Source organism: Salminus brasiliensis, chromosome 20, assembly GCF_030463535.1.
Source record: "Salminus brasiliensis chromosome 20, fSalBra1.hap2, whole genome shotgun sequence".
Classification (NCBI taxonomy): domain Eukaryota; kingdom Metazoa; phylum Chordata; class Actinopteri; order Characiformes; family Bryconidae; genus Salminus; species Salminus brasiliensis.
In genome coordinates, this window is record NC_132897.1 from 15,014,415 (window position 1) to 15,029,549 (window position 15,135).

The window sequence follows — 15,135 nt, forward strand, 5'->3', positions numbered from 1 at the left end:
TGATATGCTTCTTAGTAATGGATATTTCGGTATTTACGAAGTGTAATTTACATTCGATCTGTCAGGAGGGTTATATGTACAAGTGGGGATACTTGGGAATGTAGATGGAACATGACATGACCAGATGTGAAGTGTAACTGTGGTATAAAAATGATGAAATATAAACAAATCAAGCAGAATGAGACTGGAACTCAGCGAGAAGGTATTGAAGTGTAAATAGTTGAAAGGGACCTGGAAGAGAAAGAGAAGGAGTAATAAACAAAACACAACTTAAAACCAAGCTACTGGAATAGTTACAGTTTCAGATGTGATGGAAAACACATTCGAATATTAATAAAAAATAATTGTAATAATAATTAGATCAAAAATCGCGTCTTTTATACGCTTTTTTCGCTCCGTTTGGTCATCGTACGTTGATAGGCTTCTTAATGTTGGATATATCGGTATTTACGAAGTTTAATTTACATTCGATCTGTCAGGAGGTTCATATGTACACTGTAAACCCGAATAAGTTCAGTTAACTCAAATTTTTTGAGGAAACTGATTACCACAAACTATTTAAGTAGACAAACTCTATTATTTTAAGTGCAAAGAATATAACATTTTTATGTGCACTGAAATTTATAAACCTTATTATCTTGTACTCAATATTATTACATTTTTAGAACTATTTAAATTCAGTCTAACTTTACTTAAAATAACTGTATATGTTGTACTTAATATTTAAATGTTTTCTTAACTATACTAAACTACTTTTAATGAACTCAAAAAATGTATACTGTAATAGTTTGGAATACTCAAAAAGTTGTATTAAGTTTAAATTAAAAATATTGTGTCAGACACACTTTTCATTTACTCAAACATTTCAACTAGAAAATACTCATACTTGACTAATACTTTACTTAAAACATTTGAGGAAACTAATTACCACAAAGTAATTGAGTTAACTTAACTCAAAATACCTTCACAAAAAATAAATATAAAACAAGGAAACGTTAATCTGCTAAAATTAACATTTTATTTTAGCAAATCAGTAACCAGGATGCAAGTCATAAACCACTCATTTCAACAAATATATAAAACCCATTCTGAGGTACAATAAAACTTTGCTAAAGTCAAAACACATTACACCATTTAAACCAAAAAAAAAAAAAAAAAAAAAAAAAATGTATGGCTTTGCATAGGCTTGTCACAATAATCACATTGACTAATGGTACAATGGGTTTAATGAATAAAGCAAATGAGGAGCAAGTATGTCAGCTTTTTTGGTTTCATTTTATTTGCTTAACTTGTGCATAATGAGTATTTACTTATATTCCACTCACAAATTCTTAATATTAATAATTATTAAAAGTACATTGCTCTTTAAAAGGGTTTAATTGCATTATCATGCCATTATATTATCATTATATCTGTCACATACATTTGCCTTAAAATAACTTATTATTTTACTATTGCAATAATCTTTGGGCCAGTATATAGTACAATACATTACAGCAATCGTGACAGGCCTAGCCATGTATTAATAGGGCTGCTCTGCATACAATAAACTGAAAAAAATATTCCATAAAATACAATAAAATAAAATATAGTATTAAACAAAATATGTTAAGCATGTTTAGTTAAGCCCTTAATGCTTAGTAATGTGTACCTGTGCAGTAACAATTCTGTGTACAATGGCCTGTACCATGGCAACAATAATAAAAAAAAAAAACTGGCATATTTTCTGAACATATTTGTGACTCTCCAACAGAACAATTTTTGGAACTTGGAATTTAAAGAGGTGGTAATGCAATCTAGAAAAAAAAAAAAAAAAAAAAAAAAAAAAACTTACCACAACAGCAGGTTTATCTAACAGAGCATAGAAAGGTGATGCTTCAACAGGAATTTACAACAGGCAGAACCTACAAAAGTCCCATCAAAAGGGAGTGTATCATTCGCCAATTACACCCTCCCTAGCAGATCATTTTTTAGATTTAGCAGCCTGGGTGTTAGTGGTTTAAAGTCATCCAAGCCCATAATGACTTTCTGAATTTCTAAAATTTCTGTTATATTTCTCTCTGCTCTAAATTTGCTTTACAAAATTAGCACTTAATTAACTCATATTATACTTACCTATGCAGTTATGTTTTAGGGGCTGGACACGTTCATCTTTAGTGTACCCTCCTGTTCATGCACACACAAATACAAATCTCTTTGACAATGCAACAAATGTATCAATGTGTACACAGTAGTCAATGCCAGAGAATAATGATTTTGTTTGTAATGATAAAAAAAAATCAAAAGCACCAATGAATTGCATTTACATCTACGTTATCTGCTCTTATCATTAAATCCTTAAGCATGCAAAATAACAAAACATTTCAGAAGCTAACTACATCGACATTAGGCAATTTTAAATGAACACACAGCAAAAACAATTAAAGTTTAGACTCTGCTTTCATGGCCTTTCCACTATCAATCTCTAGCTAAACCTCTCTATTTCACTGCATTTTCTGTTGTCAGTGCAGGAATATCAAACTCACTCAAACTAAATGTGAATATGGGAAATACAAGTTTAAACACACTGTAAAGTACCAAGAAAATAACTATAGTTTAACCAAGTTTAGACATTAACAACTATTATGGGTATTTAGATGTAAAATAACGTTACCTAATTAGCCTAACTTAACTTTCTTCTTTAACGTTGGCTAGCTAGCTAGTTAACTAACCTAGGTTAGGTACTAGCTTAGCTTAGCTTAGCTTAGCAAGTTAGCTGTTCCCCATTACGACAAGCCAAGTTACAGGCAAAGTAAACGGACAAACTACCAGTTTTATTTACCTCAAAAACGAACTACAATTAAACTATTTTTAAATATACTCACCAAATTACACTTCCAAGCATGAGAGCAGCAGCCACAGTAAGGAGAATGAAGACCGCTGGGACTTGTGTTGCACTATGAGAGTTCAGCAGGTCAGCAGCGCTCGCGCTCTCTCCCTCCAGGTGCTGTTAACGAGGCGCGCGAGATGGAGTTCAAAAAACGTGCGCGCACTTCAAAATAGCTCCCCTTAATAAAAAAAACATCACTTGCCGCAAATTATGCCAGTGTTTAGAACAAAAACATGTACTTATCCAGAGAAAGAGAGTAAATTAACTGTTTCTTTTTTAAAAACTGCTAATAAACTTATTTTCCCTCACCAACCGCACTGTCCGCCATGTTTGTTCAGAAATCCCAGTATGCTAATTAGACGGCTATAACCAATGGGCATGCAGGAGCGCATTGCGTCAGACGCTCCGTAAATATTAAATGAAAAACAATGAGTTTAGTGATTGTCTTTACTTGAACACATTGAGCTTGTTGAGATTAAAACTTGAATATCGTTCTATGAACTTGAATGTTTTAAGCTGTTTGAACTGTTTTGCAGTTTTGCTTACAAATAGAATAATTTTAATGAGTTCACCACACTGTCAGGGAATACAGTGTACAAGTGGGGATACTTGGGAATGTAGATGGAACACGACTTGACCAGATGTGAAGTGTAACTGTGGTATAAAAATGATGAAATATAAATAAATCAAGCAGAATGAGACTGGAACTCAGCGAGAAGGTAGTGAAGTGTAAATAGTTAAAAGGGACCCGGAAGAGAGCGACAAGGAGTACTTAACAAAACACAACTTAAAACCAAGCTACTGGAATAGTTACAGTTTCAGATGTGATGGAAAACACATTCGAAAATTAATAAAAAATAATTATAATAATAACTGGGACAAAAATGACGTCTTTTATACGCTTTTTTCGCTTCGTTTGGTCATCGTATTTTGATAGGCTTCTTAATAATGGATTTGTCGTTATTTAGTAAGTTTAAATTACATTCGATCTGTCAGGGAGGTCGTATTTACAAGTAGGAATACTTGGGATTGTAGATGTAACAGGACTTGACCAGATGTGAAGTGTAACTGTGGTATAAAAATGAAAAAAATATACATACATCAAGCAGAATGAGGCGGGATTTCAGCAAGAAGGTACTGAAGTGTAAATAGTTGAAAGGGACCTGGAAGAGAAAGAGAAGGAGTAATAAACAAAACACAACTTAAAACCAAGCTACTGGAATAGTTACAGTTTCAGATGTGATGGAAAACACATTCGAATATTAATATGAAAATAATTACAATACAAATTGGGGCAAGAATTGCGTCTTTTATACGCTTTTGTCGCTCCGTTTGGTCATCGTACTTTGATAGGCTTCTAAATAATGGATATTTCGGTATGTAGGAAGTTTAATTTACATTCGATCTGTCAGGAGGGTCATATGTACAAGTGGAGATACTTGGGAATGTAGATGGAACACGACTTGACCAGATGTGAAGTGTAACTTTGGTATAAAAATGATAAAATATAATAAATCAAGCAGAATCAGCCGGGAACTCAGCGAGAAGGTAGTGAAGTGTAAATAGTGAAAAGGGACCCGGAAGAGAGCGACAAGGAGTACTTAACAAAACACAATTTAAAACCAAGCTACTGGAATAGTTGCTGTTTCAGATGTGATGGAAAACCCATTCGAAAATTAATAATAAATAATTATAATAATAACTGTGACAAAAATGGAGTCTTTTATACGCTATTTTCGCTCCGTTTGGTCATCGTATTTTGATAGGCTTCTTAGTAATGGATATTTCGGTATTTACGAAGTTTAATTTACATTCGATCTGTCAGGAGGGTTATATGTACAAGTGGGGATACTTGGGAATGTAGATGGAACATGACTTGACCAGATGTGAATTGTAACTGTGGTATAAAAATGATAAAATGTAAGAAATCAAGCAGAATGAGGCGGGAACTCAGCGAGAAGGTAATGAAGTGTAAATAGTTAAAAGGGACCAAGAAGAGACCGACAAGGAGTACTTATCAAAACACAATTTAAAACCAAGCTACTGGAATAGTTACAGTTTCAGATGTGATGGAAAACACATTCGAAATTTAATAAAAAATAATTATAATAATAACTGGGACAAAAATTGCGTCTTTTATACGCTATTTTCGCTCCGGTTGGTCATCGTATTTTGATAGGCTTCTTAGTAATGGATATTTCGGTATTTACGAAGTTTAATTTACATTCGATCTGTCAGGAGGGATATATGTACAAGTGGGGATACTTGGGAATGTAGATGGAACATGACATGACCAGATGTGAAGTGTAACTGTGGTATAAAAATGATGAAATATAAACAAATCAAGCAGAATGAGACTGGAACTCAGCGAGAAGGTATTGAAGTGTAAATAGTTGAAAGGGACCTGGAAGAGAAAGAGAAGGAGTAATAAACAAAACACAACTTAAAACCAAGCTACTGGAATAGTTACAGTTTCAGATGTGATGGAAAACACATTCGAATATTAATAAAAAATAATTATAATAATAATTAGATCAAAAATCGCGTCTTTTATACGCTTTTTTCGCTCCGTTTGGTCATCGTACGTTGATAGGCTTCTTAATAATAGATATTTCGGTATTTAGGAAGTTTAATTTACATTCGATCTGTCAGGAAGGTCATATTTACAAGTGGGGACACTGGGGAATGTAGATGGAACACGACTTGACCAGATGTGAAGTGTAACTGTGGTATAAAAATGATAAAATGTAAGAAATCAAGCAAAATGAGGCGGGAACTCAGCGAGAAGGTAGTGAAGTGTAAATAGTTAAAAGGGACCCGGAAGAGAGCGACAAGGAGTACTTAACAAAACACAATTTAAAACCAAGCTACTGGAACAGTTACAGTTTCAGATGTGGTGGAAAACACATTCGAAAATTAATAAAAAATAATTATAATAATAACTGGGACAAAAATGGCGTCTTTTATACGCTTTTTTCGCTCCGTTTGGTCATCGTACTTTGATAGGCTTCTTAATAATGGATTTGTCGTTATTTAGTAAGTTTAAATTACATTCGATCTGTCAGGAAGGTCATATTTACAAGTGGGGACACTCGGGAATGTAGATGGAACACGACTTGACCAGATGTGAAGTGTAACTGTGGTATAAAAATGAAAAAATATATACATACATCAAGCAGAATGAGGCGGGATTTCAGCAAGAAGGTATTTAAGTGTAAAGAGTTGAAAGGGACCTGGAAGAGAAAGACAAGGAGTAATAAACAAAACACAATTTAAAAACGAAGCTACTGGAATAGTTACAGTTTCAGATGTGATGGAAAACACATTCGAATATTAATAAAAAATAATTATAATAATAACTGGGACAAAAATGGCGTCTTTTATACGCTTTGTTCGCTCCGTTTGGTCATTGTACGTTGATAGGCTTCTTAATAATGGATATTTCGGTATTTACGAAGTTTAAATTACATTCGATCTGTCAGGGAGGTCGTATTTACAAGTAGGAATACTTGGGATTGTAGATGTAACACGACTTGACCAGATGTGAAGTGTAACTTTGGTATAAAAATGATAAAATATAATAAATCAAGCAGAATGAGCCGGGAACTCAGCGAGAAGGTAATGAAGTGTAAATAGTTGAAAGGGACCTGGAGCAGAAAGACAAGGAGGAATTTACAAAATACAACCTAAAACCAAGCTACTGGTATAGTTCCAGATTCAGATGTGGTGGAAAACACATTCGAATATTAATATAAAAATAATTACAATATAAATTGGGGCAAGAATTGCGTCTTTTATACGCTTTTGTCGCTCCGTTTGGTCATCGTACTTTGATAGGCTTCTTAATAATAGATATTTCGGTATTTAGGAAGTTTAATTTACATTCGATCTGTCAGGAGGGTCATATTTACAAATGGGGACACTCGGGAATGTAGATGGAATACGACTTGACCAGATGTGAAGTGTAACTGTGGTATAAAAATGATAAAATGTAAGAAATCAAGCAGAAAGAGGCGGGAACTCAGCGAGAAGGTAGTGAAGTGTAAATAGTTAAAGGGACCCGGAAGAGAGCGACAAGGAGTACTTAACAAAACACAATTTAAAACCAAGCTACTGGAATAGTTACAGTTTCAGATGTGATGGAAAACACATTCGAATATTAATAAAAAATAATTAAAATAATAATTAGGACAAAAATGGCGTCTTTTATACGCTTTTTTCACTCCGTTTGGTCATCGTACTTTGATAGGCTTCTTAGTATTGGATATTTCGGTATTTACGAAGTTTAATTTACATTCGATCTGTCAGGAGGGTTATATGTACAAGTGGGGATACTTGGGAATGTAGATGGAACACGACTTGACCAGATGTGAAGTGTAACTGTGGTATAAAAATGATGAAATATAAATGAATCAAGCAGAATGAGACTGGAACTCAGCGAGAAGGTATTGAAGTGTAAATAGTTGAAAGGGACCTGGAAGAGAAAGAGAAGGAGTAATAAACAAAACACAACTTAAAACCAAGCTACTGGAATAGTTACAGTTTCAGATGTGATGGAAAACACATTCGAATATTAATAAAAAAATAATTAGAATAATAATTAGGACAAAAATGGCGTCTTTTATACGCTTTTTCGCTCCGTTTGGTCATCGTACGTTGATAGGCTTCTTAATATTGGATATATTGGTATTTACGAAGTTTAATTTACATTCGATCTGACAGGAGGGTCATATGTACAAGTGGGGATACTTGGGAATGTAGATGGAACACGACTTGACCAGATGTGAAGTGTAACTGTGGTATAAAAATGATGAAATATAAATAAATCAAGCAGAATGAGACTGGAACTCAGCGAGAAGGTAGTGAAGTGTAAATAGTTAAAAGGGACCCGGAAGAGAGCGACAAGGAGTACTCAACAAAACACAACGTAAAACCAAGCTACTGGAATAGTTACAGTTTTAGACGTGGTGGAAAACACATTCGAATAATAATGTAAAATAATTAGATTAATAATTGGGACAAAAATGGCGTCTTTTATACGCTTTTTCGCTCCGTTTGGTCATCGTACGTTGATAGGCTTCTTAATATTGGATATATTGGTATTTACGAAGTTTAATTTACATTCGATCTGTCAGGAGGGTCATATGTACAAGTGGGGACACTCGGTAATGTAGATGGAACACGACATGACCAGATGTGAAGTGTAACTGTGGTATAAAAATGATAAAATGTAAGAAATCAAGCAGAATGAGGCGGGAACTCAGCGAGAAGGTAGTGAAGTGTAAATAGTTAAAAAGGGACCTGGAAGAGAGCGACAAGGACTACTTAACAAAACACAACCTAAAACCAAGCTACTGGCATAGTTACAGTTTCAGATGTGGTGGAAAACACATTCGAATAATAATATAAAAATAATTCGAATAATAATTGGGGAAAAAAGTGCGTCTTTTATACGCTTTTATCGCTCCGTTTGTTCATCGTACTTTGATAGGCTTCTTAATAATGGATTTGTCGTTATTTAGTAAGTTTAAATTACATTCGATCTGTCAGGGAGGTCGTATTTACAAGTAGGAATACATAAGATTGTAGATGTAACACGACTTGACCAGATGTGAAGTGTAATTGTGGTATAAAAATGAAAAAAATATACATACATCAAGCAGAATGAGGCGGGATTTCAGCAAGAAGGTATTGAAGTGTAAATAGTTGAAAGGGACCTGGAAGAGAAAGACAAGGAGTAATAAACAAAACACAATTTAAAACCAAGCTACTGGAATAGTTACAGTTTCAGATGTGATGGAAAACACATTCGAAAATTAATAAAAAATAATTATAATAATAACTGAGACAAAAATGGCGTCTTTTATACGCTTTTTTCGCTTCGTTTGGTCATCGTATTTTGATAGGCTTCTTAATAATGGATTTGTCGTTATTTAGTAAGTTTAAATTACATTCGATCTGTCAGGGAGGTCGTATTTACAAGTAGGAATACTTGGGATTGTAGATGTAACACGACTTGACCAGATGTGAAGTGTAACTGTGGTATAAAAATGATGAAATATAAATAAATTAAGCAGAATGAGACTGGAACTCAGCGAGAAGGTATTGAAGTGTAAATAGTTAAAAGGGACCCGGAAGACAGCGACAAGAAGTACTTAACAAAAAACAATTTAAAACCAAGCTACTGGAATAGTTACAGTTTCAGATGTGGTGGAAAACACATTCGAATATTAACAAAAAATAATTATAATAATAATAATTGGGACAAAAAATTGCGTCTTTTATACGCTTTTTTCGCTCCGTTTGGTCATCGTACTTTGATAGGCTACTTAATAATGGATATTTTGGTATTTAGGAAGTTTAATTTATATTCGATCTGTCAGGGAGGTCGAGTTTACAGGTGGGGATACTTGGGATTGTATCTGGAACACGACTTGACCAGATGTGAAGTGTAACTGTGGTATAAAAATGATAAAATATAACAATAAAATCAAGCAGAATGAGGCGGGAAGGTAGTGAAGTGTAAATAGGTAAAAGGGACCTGGAGCAGAAAGACAAGGAGGAATTTATAAAATACAACCTAAAACCAAGCTACTGGTATAGTTCCAGTTTCAGATGTGGTGGAAAACACATTCTAATATTAATTTTAAAATAATAATAATAATAATAATATTAATAATAATAATAATAATAATAATAATAATAATTGGGACTAAATTACCATCCTTTTACAAGATTTTTTGCTCAGTTTAGTTATCGTCCTTTGCTAGGCTGCTTAATAATGAATATTATGTTTTTAGAAAGTTTAAATTTCATCCTTCAGTGAGGTCGTATTTACAAGAGGGGATACTGGAGATTGTACATGAAATACGACCTGACAAGATCTGAAGTGTAACTTTGGTATAAAAATTAGAAAATATATATAAATCAAGCAGAATGAGGTGGGAACTACGCAACAAGGTAGTGAATCATAAATAATTAACAGGGGGTTAGAGACGAAGGCTAGAGAAGTTTTGTGATATTCTCTTCCTATTTCCCAGTTAACCATATGATATATAGAATCTTCAGATGAGTTCGCAAACACAGGGCATGTACTTAATTACATGTTTTAAGTAACTCATTTAATATTTAACCTGTTCAGAAACAAAGAGTGTTCAGGACCCTGTAAATTATTGTGGTATAATAATGAGAAAATGTTAGTAAACCAACAAAACGCAGTGGGAGTTTAGTCAGAAACAGGTGAAAAATTTAAAAACTGTTTTCGATGTGGTTGACGTGGATTTGGTTTATAACAAGATCAATGAAAATAAACAATAATCATACCTTTAACAATGATCCCACGCTACTGCTCCGCTGTTGCCGAGCTGTTGTCACTGCGACGCTAATCCAATGTTCGTTTGCTGCTGCTGCACTGGTATAAAATAATAAAAATAATGTATAAATTATAATAATAGACACTTGAAGCCACTGCTACAGGTCAGTGGTAACCTTAAAATCAAAACATTTACTCACACAATACAGCCGACAGTCCTTTCTCTCTACCAAACCTAAAATATTCAAATAAATTAGTTAATGTGTTTTGGTACATTATGTTTAATACAAGTTGTTATACTAGACAAATATACATGGAATGTGCACTTTAATTATAAGTCAACACAAATAATTTTAGGGCTACCAAGTCCATTTCTATAGATGTTAAGTTATTTGTAGGTAACCTGACTGAAATTCAAAGTTAACACACATTAAAACCAGTAATTACATACTACATATAGCAGAGTTTGCTTGAATTTGTGAGTTGTCTCAATGTTTTCCCAAGCTTGATTGAGTTGAGATGAAATATTATTCTTTTATTATTCTTTTATAATTAAATATTATTATTATAAGTCATATCAGTAAAAGATAATGCTGCGTTTACAAAACATTTTGTCTCATTCAAAAATATTAGATCAACATACTTTTCATTGATTTATCCTAAATACTATGTTGCATGAAATTAAATGTTTAGTTTTAGTTAAATTAATTTAAACGCAACCAGGTTACTTACTTTTTTATTAGTTGAATCAACACATTTTTTTTAACAGTGCAGTATTGAAGGATATCAAGATAGACAACCTGTGTAAATACACAGAAAGAGTAAACAACAGGGAGAGTATGCGCATGGGTGCGACAGGGAGTTTCTGTGTGAAATAAGAGGCGGTGATGAACAAAAAGAGAATGGGCAGGTTTTAAAGATTTAAACACGCCGGTTGCCACTTTTTGTTAATAAGATCAGCTGGTCTTTGTTCTAGACTGGACTAGAAACAAAAAAAAGAAAGAATGAGTTAAGTGTCATCAGCATAGAAGTGGTAAGAGAACCCATGAAATTATATTCCTCACATCAGGACAGCAAGTGTAGAGTTAGAACAGAGGACCAAGCACAGAGCCTGGTGCAACACCAGTGGAGAGTCTACACGGAGCCGATGGTCTGTTGCTCGGTCACTTTTGGATGGAAGGAAGGTTGAGGTGGATGTAAAATCAGGATAATGGTTTTAATAAAAAGAACCAAACTGGTGAGGAACACAAGACAGACAGGTGGTAAACACACAACAAAGAAAGGAGAATCAAAACAAAAAGAGACAAGAAAACAGAGTAGGAGCACCTGACAATCATAACAGACAGGTCCAGGCTAACAATGGAAAAAGTCTAAGGAAGGTACAAATACAGAAAAGGAAAGGTCAAGGTGGAACAGTTTGATTAGTATTCAAATCTTCCTCCTGGTGAAGGTAGCAGAGCATTGATCACAGCATCACAGTAAAAGTACAGACCCCAACACAGGGGGCTTAGCTAAACACATGGCATAATTCTTGATTTTGCCAATGCTGGACAATATGCAGTGAGTCCATGGGACACCGCCTGCTTTACCCTTTCAGCTCAGCAAAACCCGTCACGTCCGTGTTTTCAGCAGAAAGTGCTTCCCATTTTTCAGGGTAAAGATCATTTAACATGTCCCTCTGTTTACATTTTCCTTCCTACATCTGCCTTTTACTGACATTCTTAAAGCTATGTTTGCTTATGCGTTATCAGATGAACGTATGAAATGACCTACTGACCAAATTTTAGGTTAACAGGACCAGACCACAATGATCACTTTTTGCCCCAAAAATTTAAATGTCTGAAAAGTCCTTTTCACCAGCTTCTTTAAACTGAAATGACCAGTCTAACTTGTATATTTACACACAGTTACACACTCCAGTTTCACAAAACACAATAACGACAAGTCTTTGCAGTGGTTTCATTTAACTCTTTATTTTCTGCATTATCCTTTCTAGTCCTCTTTCCTCCTCCTCAGCCTCCCTCCATCATCTCTCCTCACTTTCTACTGCCAGGAAAGCTGAATCTGAAATACACACACACACACACACACACACAGTTTAAATGCAAGTTAAGCTTTGATTTTAACATACAGTATTAAAACTCAGTGCTACAGAAGAGCTTCTCCACCAAGCATGCTGGTTAATATTTCTACAGCTCCTGAATTTAAACCAGGCTTTGGTTCTAAATGTGCTCCATTGCAGCCGGTCTGGTTCTGGTGAAGACAGACTAGTCTCTCTATATATCTGTAGCGTTTTCACAAGCTGAGATTGGTTAATACAGACTGATCGGTCTCCAATTAAACCTTCCTCAGCTCGTCAGGACTGCCGAAAGACAGAGAGGGTGGTAGTTAACGACTAAACGCGGAAACCGTTGTTTTTCTTTTGATGGATGAAGCGCCGGTCTACACTGAGCAGCGTTAGCTGTGTGCTACTTACTGAGGGGAACGTTAGCTAGTTAGCTATCAAAGTTAACCCAACTCTTAATGCTGAACATTCAGTCCTAAAACTCCCAAAATTCACCAAACCTGACCTTCATAAATCGCTCATTTACAAGCAAAAAACTAAATTCAAATGTTTGCAGCCTCTCACCTCGTAAAGAACTCCACTTTTTCCCCCCTTGCCACCGTTCACTGACGACCCTCAGCCTCCAGCGGTTCCACCACCTCAGTTGTGTTTTGGTCACATCCTCCAAAATGTCTCCGGAAGCAGTCAGTCATCCGGGGACTTTTCTGCGTCCTGTTGATATTATATAAAATGTTTACTAGATGTTTTGTTTGTAATTAACTTGATTTGAAAATAGAATGTAGAATATAATGTTTAATGTAAAAATAATGCTTTCCTAGAATGCACTGTCCAATAAAAGTAAAACCTTTCGGGTCGTGAGGCATCTTGGACGCGGGCTGTAAGACTGCCCACCCAATCAGAAGACGGTAGTGATATTTTCTGTGGCTGAAAACAACAATACCGCTGGCCTTAAAGAGTCGTGTTTAGCTTACTGCTTAAGTAGGAGAATATTGTGACAGGAGTTACTGTCATCTGTCATACAGTCACGCAGGATAACGTTCAGCATTTTATTTTTTACAGCGGTTCCATGAAGTGCATACTCTTTGCTGCGATCTTTGCTGCCATCTAGTGTGTTTGGCGTGTGCAGCAGTGAGGAACGTAAAACATTTTTTTAGTGTTTGCAAAGCTTTTTAACAGTTTTTCAGGATTTCGTTTGTGGCAAAAAAAAAGACATTTTTATTTACAGATAAAAGAAAATAGTGAAAATTGTCGCTAAAGATAGTCAAGGATACAATTATAACAATGGCTAATAATTTAATATTCACTGATCACAATATTTTTTTTAATATTTTGTTTTTATGACTTTACCTGTGTAGTACCATGTCGTTTTATCATTCAATGTTATGCTTTTGGGTGCCCCGTGGTGGCGTTGGGCCGGCTCTACACCCGAAAGGCATCCGTAATCTCAAATCTCCAGCTAACTTTTGATTACAACTGGAACTGCTGCACCATGCCAGTATATGAAAAATACACAGTGAAATACAGAGAGAACGCACAAGACATGGTTTTGTAATGAAGTGGTCTGAGAGTGGAAACGCAAGACAGACATATCCAGACATTTTCCAACATGTGGTGCAAATTTATCTTCAACGTAGGTTTTAATCATTCCTGACTGTAAGCAGACACCTCCATGTCCTCATCTTTGATTCATTCATCAAATTATTCACCAAATTATGAAACCTAAAGTTCTTCTACCTGCATTGTTTTTCCTCTCTGGATTCCAAACCCATTCAACAGAAACACCACCCAAACTTCGTCTAAACCAACTGTGCTACACAAGTAATTAGTCAAACAGTCAATCATATTGGCTAATTAGCAAATCATCCAATCAGGAGAGGTGTTGAACGGAGAGTGAGTCTAAAGGAGTGAAAGAAAAATGGCTGCACGTTCAGGTAGGCTGTTCCTACATAATCAAACCACAGGAAAACATAAATATACAAGAACTTCAGCTTTAGTTGTTCAAATCTATCTTAATTTCTAAACCTCTGGAGGTGCAACTGGTAATGTTTTAAATGTTACTGTGGAAAAAAATCAACACTGCAGCTGATGGCATACATGCTAGCAGTGTTCTCATTAGCTTCATAGCTCTGTGAGCTGAACAACAAACTCCCGATTTGTATCATCTATTGCTGCCTCCCGGGGGTCTGGAGTAAGAGACTAGCCTCTCTTTCTATGCTGTAGTTTCTGTGTTGAAGTTCCAGACAAAAAGGAGAGGAGAGAAATTTGGTTCTCCAGATTGGAACCATCAGCACTGTATTCCACGTGAGGCATGCGGAAGCTCTACTGGAAACAGCTGCATTTTGCAACTCGTTTCTACCGGAATTTCCACACCAGTACAGTAGAAGTGTTCCAGTTTCCAGATCAATTCCACTGGTGTCAACTGAAAGCAACTGGTATTGTACTGGAGTTTGCACTGGGGTGATGCTGGATCAGATTTAGGATAATGCTAATGTTCACATCAGCATGTAATAAAGTACAGTAGAGGAAACTGGTGCTGGTGTTGAGAAGATGCTAATCCAAGTCCAGAAAGGCTGAGAAGGGTCAGTTTGAACATCCTGGTCTTTCTGTTTTACATATCCACATAAACCGAGACACCAGCAGAGCAGTCTGATCTCAGTCTAGATCTGATAAGTTTTATTTAGGGTCACTAAACTCTCACTAATGAACTCAATCTAATTCTAAAAGTTTAAGGATTAAGGATTAATCACTTCCAGATCTTCGCCCTCCGGTCCTGCTCTTCTGCTCTGGATTCAGCCCTAAACTCATAAATATGATCAGCAGCAGTTGTGAGCACCTTCTCTAATGCTAACTAGATAGATAGCTTTGGAGATCAATACTTGCAGTTAGCTT